The sequence below is a fragment of the Myotis brandtii genome, unplaced genomic scaffold (genome assembly GCF_000412655.1).
Source record: "Myotis brandtii unplaced genomic scaffold, ASM41265v1 scaffold179, whole genome shotgun sequence".
Lineage (NCBI taxonomy): Eukaryota > Metazoa > Chordata > Mammalia > Chiroptera > Vespertilionidae > Myotis > Myotis brandtii.
In genome coordinates, this window is record NW_005356635.1 from 5,750,209 (window position 1) to 5,757,098 (window position 6,890).

Below are 6,890 nucleotides of genomic sequence, written 5' to 3' on the forward strand. Positions count from 1 at the left end.
TGTAAAAAAATCAATAAAATATATTTAAAAAAAATATTTACATATATGAAATTATATCATGGAATATCTTTCCACTGGTAGTCAATTCTCATCTTAATTATTCTTTTAAAATCAACAAATAAAATAAAACTAGACTTATTAGTATAGAAACAGAGACCAAAGGAATGACTGGCAGAGGGGAGAGAGTTGGAGGGACTGGTGAAAAATGGAAGGGGGATATGGTCAATAATACTGTACTAAGTTTGCTCAGTGACAGATGATTACTAGAATTAGTGACATGATCACAGTGTAAGGTATAAAAATGTCGAATCACTCACTATATGGTACACCTGAAACTTATAACCTATATAATAAAGAGTGAATATGCAAATTGACTGTCGCTCCATCACAAAGATGGCGGCGCCCACAGCAGAGGCCGAGTTCCCGTAATGAGCCTTAATAACAAATCAGCAGGGACCTGAGGCTGTGCCCCCCAACCCCCTCCCATGGGGCTTGACAGGGGACCTCAGGCAGCGCCCCCCACCTGGCAGGGCTTGAAGGTGGACCTGAGGCTGCGACCCTGCCCAGTGGGGCTTGACAAGGGTGGGACCGGCCAAGTCTGGATCTAGCCCAATGGGGGTGGGGCCAGCCAGGTTTGGGTCTTGCGTGATTTTGAGGTGCACGCGGGTGGGCAGGGACTTGACTCTGGGTCCCATGGTGCACCCCAGAGTCTGACAGGAAGAAGATTTTCATATACATTTTACTACTTTTCTTTCATCTCTGACACTTCTGTTATAGAAAAAGGGCAAATAGCAATATTAAAATACTTCCTCTAATTAATCCCCTATTAATGTGCATGAATTTCGTGCACTGGGCCACTAGTCCTATCTAATAAAAGACAAAAAGGGTAATTAACCATACCTCCGCTATGCTTCCCATTGGCTAATCAGGGCGATATGCAAATTAACTGCCAACAAAGATGGCAGCTGGCAGCCACGCAGCTGAAGCGAGCAGGAGGCTTGCTTGCTCCAGTGATGGAGGAAGCCAAGGTTCCCCGCCTGCCGCGGCCCGGCTCTGAGCCCGAAAGCAACAATGTTTCAATTATAGAAGCTAAACAAACCCCAGATACCTGCTTTCAGCTGGCTGCGGCCTCAGAGCTGGGAGCGCCAGTGACGGCAACAATGTTTCAATTATAGAAGGTAAATACATCTCAGAATAAAAAAAAAAGAAAAACAGGAGAGGCTGGGAGCTTCAGTTGCTAGCCAGCCTGAAAAAGGCCCTCAGCCCCTCACCCAGACTGGCCAGGCACCCCAGTGGGGATCCCCACCCTAAAGGGGGTGTGGCCAGCCTGAAAACAGCCATCAGCTCCTCATCCAGGCTGGCCAGGAACCCCAGTGGGGACCCCCACCCTGAAGGGGGTGTGACCAGCTGCAAACAGCCATCAGCCCCTCACCCAGGCTGGCCAGGCACCCAAGCGGGACCACCACCCTGATCCAGGACACCCTTCAGGGCAAACCAGCCGGCCCCCACCCGTGCACCAGGCCTCTATCCTATATAGTAAAAGGGTAATATGCAAACTGACCCTAACAGCAGAAAGACTGGGAATGACTGGTCACTATGACACACACTGACCACCAGGGGGCAGACGCTCAATGCAGGAGCTGCCCACTGGGAATGATTGGTCACTATGACACACACTGACCACTAGGGGGCAGACGCTCAATGCAGGAACTGCCCCCTGGTGGTCAGTGCGCTCCCACATGGGGGAGCTCTGCTCAGCCACAAGCCAGGCTGATGGCTGCCAGTACAGCAGTGGTGGTGGGAACCTCTCCTGCCTCCTCAGCAGCGCTAAGGATGTCTGACTGCAGCTTAGGCCTTCTCCCTGCTGGCAAGTGGACATCCCCTGAGGGCTCCCGTGCTGCCAGAGGGATGTCTGATTGCCATCTTAGGCCCAATCCCCCAGGGAGCAGGCCTAAGCCAGCAGGTGGTCATCCCCCGAGGGGTCCCAGACTTCGAGAGGGCACAGACCGGGCTGAGGGACCCCCCACCCCCAAGGGCACAAATTTTTGTGCACCAGACCTCTAGTTTATATAATAAAAGCCTAAGCAACCATTATGGTGGAACTACCAGAATGATCGGTCGCTATGGTGCACACTGACCACCAGGGGGCAGACGCTCTATGCAGGAGCTGCCCCCTAGTGGTCAGTGCATTTCCACAGGGGGAGCACCGCTCAGCCAGATGCCGGGCTCACAGCTGGCGAGTGCAGTGGTGGTGGCAGGAGCCACTCTCACCTCTGCAGCAGTGCTAAGGAGCAGCAAGCTGAGCAGTAAGGAGCAGTGAGCAGGCGGGCGGTAAGGAGTGAGGGATCCCAGACTGTGAGAGGGCATAGGCCAGACTGAAGAACACCCCCCAAAGTGCATGAATTTTGTGCACCAGGTCTCTAGTACTGATATAATATTGTATACCAACTATACTTAAATAATAAATTAATTAATTTAAAAAACATATTTGCAACCCACAGAATGAAAGATCATATTTGCCAATGATACATCGATAAGGGGTTAACTCCAAAATGTATAGGTAACTCATACAACTTAACAGAAGGAAGAAAAACAATCCAATTAAAAAATGGGCAAAGGACCTAAATAGACAATTCTCCAAAGTGGACATACAGAAGGCCAAGAGGCATATGAAAATATGCTCAAAGTCACTAACAACCTGAAAGATGCAAATCAAAATGACAATGAGGTATCACCTCACACCTGTCAGAATGCCTATCATCAACAAATAAACAAATGACAAGTGCTGGAGAGGATGCTGAGAAAAGGGAACCCTAGTACACTGCTGGTGGGAATGCAGACTGGTGCCATTATGGAAAAGAGTATGGAGTTTCCTTAAAAAATTAAAAATGGAACTCCTGTTTGACCCAGTCATCCCACTTCTAGGATATATTCTAAGAAACCCTAAATACCAATCAGAAAGGATATATGCACCCCTATGTTCATAGCAGCACAATTTACAATAGCTAAGATATGGAAACAGCCTAAGTACCTCTCAGCAGATAAGTGGATAAAAAAGTGTGGTACACACATAGTCATATCAATTGATGCAGAAAAAAGCATTTGACAAAATCCAACACCCAATTTTGATAAAAACTCTCAGCAAGGTGGGAATAGAAGGATCATACCTCAGCATAATAAAAGCCATATATGACAAACCCACAGCCAACATCATACTCAATGGACAAAAACTAACACCATTTCCCCTAAAAACAGGAACAAGACAGGGATGCCCACTCTCACCACTCCTGTTCGACATAGTACTGGAAGTATTAGCCATTGCAATTAGACAAGAAGAAGAAATAAAAGGCATCCAAATTGGAAAAGAGGAAGTAAAACTGTCCTTATTTGCAGATGACATGATATTATACATACAAAACCCTAGAGACTCCATCAAAAAACTACTAGACTTAATACATGAATTTGGCAATGTAGCAGGATACAAAATTAACCCCAAGAAATCTGAGGCATTTCTATACACCAATAGTGAACTTTCAGAAAGAGAGATTAGAAAAACAATCCCATTTACCATCGCACCAAAAAAATTAAGCTACCTAGGAATAAACTTAACTAAAGAGGTAAAAGACCTCTACTCAGAAAACTACAGGACGTTGAAAAAAGAGATAGAGGAAGACATAAACAGATGGAAGAACATACCGTGTTCATGGATTGGTAGAATCAACATCATTAAAATGTCCATACTACCCAAAGCAATCTATAAATTCAACGCACTTCCCATTAAAATACCAACGGCATACTTCACAGATCTAGAACGAACTCTCCAAAAATTCATCTGGAACAAAAAACGACCCCGAATAGCTGCAGCGATCCTGAGAAAGAACAAAGTAGGTGGGATCTCAATACCAGATATCAAGCTGTATTACAAAGCCACTGTTCTCAAAACTGCCTGGTACTGGCACAAGAACAGACATATAGATCAATGGAATAGAATAGAGAGCCCAGAAATCAGCCCCAACCAATACGCTCAATTAATATTTGACAAAGGAGGCAAGAACATACAATGGAGTCAAGACAGTCTCTTCAATAAATGGTGCTGGGAAAATTGGACAGATACATGCAAGAAAATGAAACTAGACCACCAACTTACACCATACACAAAAATAAACTCAAAATGGATAAAGGACTTAAATGTACGACAGGAAACCATAAAAATTCTAGAAGAATCCAAAGGCAACAAAATCTCAGACATATGCCAAAGCAATTTCTTCACTGATACAGCTCCTAGGGCAGTTGAAACTAAAGAGAAAATGAACAAATGGGACTACATCAAAATAAAAAGCTTCTGCACAGCAAAAGAAACCATCAACAAAACAACAAGAAAACCCACTGCGTGGGAAAACATATTTGCCAACGTCATATCTGATAAGGGCCTAATCTCCAAAATTTATAGGGAACTCATACAACTTAACAAAAAGAAGATAAACAATCCAATCAAAAAATGGGCAAAGGATCTAAATAGACACCTTTCAAAAGAGGACATTCAGAAAGCCAAGAGACATATGAAAACATGCTCAAAGTCACTAATCATCCGAGAGATGCAAATCAAAACAACAATGAGGTACCATCTCACACCTGTCAGAATGGCTATCATCAACAAATCAACAAACGACAAGTGCTGGAGAGGATGTGGAGAAAAAGGAACACTTGTGCACTGCTGGTGGGAATGCAGACTGGTGCAGCCACTATGGAAGACAGTATGGAGTTTCCTCAAAAAACTGGAAATGGAACTCCCATTTGACCCTGTGATCCCACTTCTAGGAATATATCCCAAGAAACCAGAAACACCAATCAGAAAGGATATATGCACCCATATGTTCATAGCAGCACAATTCACCATAGCTAAGATCTGGAAACAGCCTAAGTGCCCATCAGTAGATGAATGGATTAGAAAACTGTGGTACATCTACACGATGGAATACTATGCTGCTGTAAAAAAGAAGGAACTCTTACAATTTGCAACGGCATGGATGGAGCTGGAGAGCATTATGCTAAGTGAAATAAGCCAGTCAATGAAGGAAAAATACCACATGATCTCACTCATTCATGGATAATAAAGACCATTACAAACTTTTGAACAATAATAGATACAGAGGCAGAGCTGCCTCAAACTGATTGTCAAACTGCAGTGGGAAGGCCAGAGAGGGTTGGGGGGCAGAAGGGAGGGGAGTAAGAGATCAACCGAAGGACTTGTATGCATCCATATAAGCATAACCAATGGACATAAGACACTGGGGGGGAGGGGAGGCCAGGGGATTGTCAAGGGCGGAGATAAAAAAGGACACATATATAATACCCTTTGTAATACTTTGGGGAGAAAAAAAAGGAGACATATATAATACTCTTTGTAATACTTTAAGCAATAAAACAATTTAAAAAACAAACAAAAAAAGTGTGGTACATTTATACAATGGAATACTACACAGCTGTAAAAAAGAATTATCATTTGCAACGGCATGGATGGACATGGAGAGTATTATGCTAAGCAAAATAAGCCAGTCTGAGAAAGACAAGTATCACATAATCTCACTCATACGTGGAATCTAATGAACAACATAAACTGATGAGCAAAAATAGACCTAGAGACATAGCAGAATGAGCAGACTGTGGAACCTCAGAGGGAAGGCAGAGGAGGATGGGTGGGAACAGATCAACCAATGAACTTGTATGCATATATGCATAACCCATGGACACAGACAATAGGGTGGTGAAGGCCTGGCTGGGGTTGGGGGCAGGGGCAGACTGGAAGAGGTCAATGGATGAGTTATTTGAGGTCAAAGAAAAAGAAGAATTCAAGTCTGATTTAGCTGATTGATTTGACAACCAGGACTGCCTTTTCCAGTTAGTCTGTATGGGAAGTATTTCCTGTAAGTTGAATGAGCCAACTCAGCAGCTCCAAACTTCTGACAAAATACTATTTAAAATATTTTAAAATAAAAGCATTTTTACCCTGGCCAGGTGGTTCAGTTGATTGGAGTGTTGTCCTGTACACCAAAAGGTTGTGGGTTCAATTCCTGTCAGCGCACATACCTAGGTTTCAGGTTTGATCCTTGGTCGGGATGTGTACCAGAGACAGCCGATTGCTGTTTCTCTCATGTTGATGTTTCTCTCTTCCCCTTTCTCTCTCTCTCTCTCTCTCTCTCTCTCTCTCTCTCTCTCATCAATAAACATATCCTCAGTGAGGATGGAAAAAATATAATAAAAGCATGTTTTTGATAATAATGTATTGGCAAAAGTATATTGAGACTAATATTTTCATTTTCAGAGTAAGAAAGACACCTCTAATGAAAAGGTAACAAGGCCCTAACTGGTTTGGCTCAGTGGATAGAACATTGGCCTGTGGACTGAAAGTTCCCAGGTTCAATTCTGGTCAAGGGCATGTACCTTGGTTGTGGGCACATCCCCAGTAGGAGGTGTGCAGGAGGCAGCTGATCGATATTTCTAACTCTCTATCTCTCTCCCTTCCTCTCTGTAAAAATTCATTAAAATATATTAAAAAAGAAAGAAAAAGTAACAGAGGTAGTTGTTTGATAAATCTTAGTAAAAATTCTTTTTTTAAAAATATATTTTTATTGAAGGGAAAGGAAAGAGAGAGATAGAGACCTCAATGATGAGAGAGAATCATTGATTGGCTGCCTCCTGCACGCTCCCCACTGGGGATCGAGCCCGCAACCCGGGCATATGCCCTTAACCAGAATTGAACCCAGGACCCTCAGTCCTCGGGCTGACACTCTATCCACTGAGCCAAACCATCCAGGGCTTAGTAGAAATTCTTAACAAACCTCCCAGAATTTGCAGAATTGAATGGTTTTTGTAACTGGGTACCAAACCAT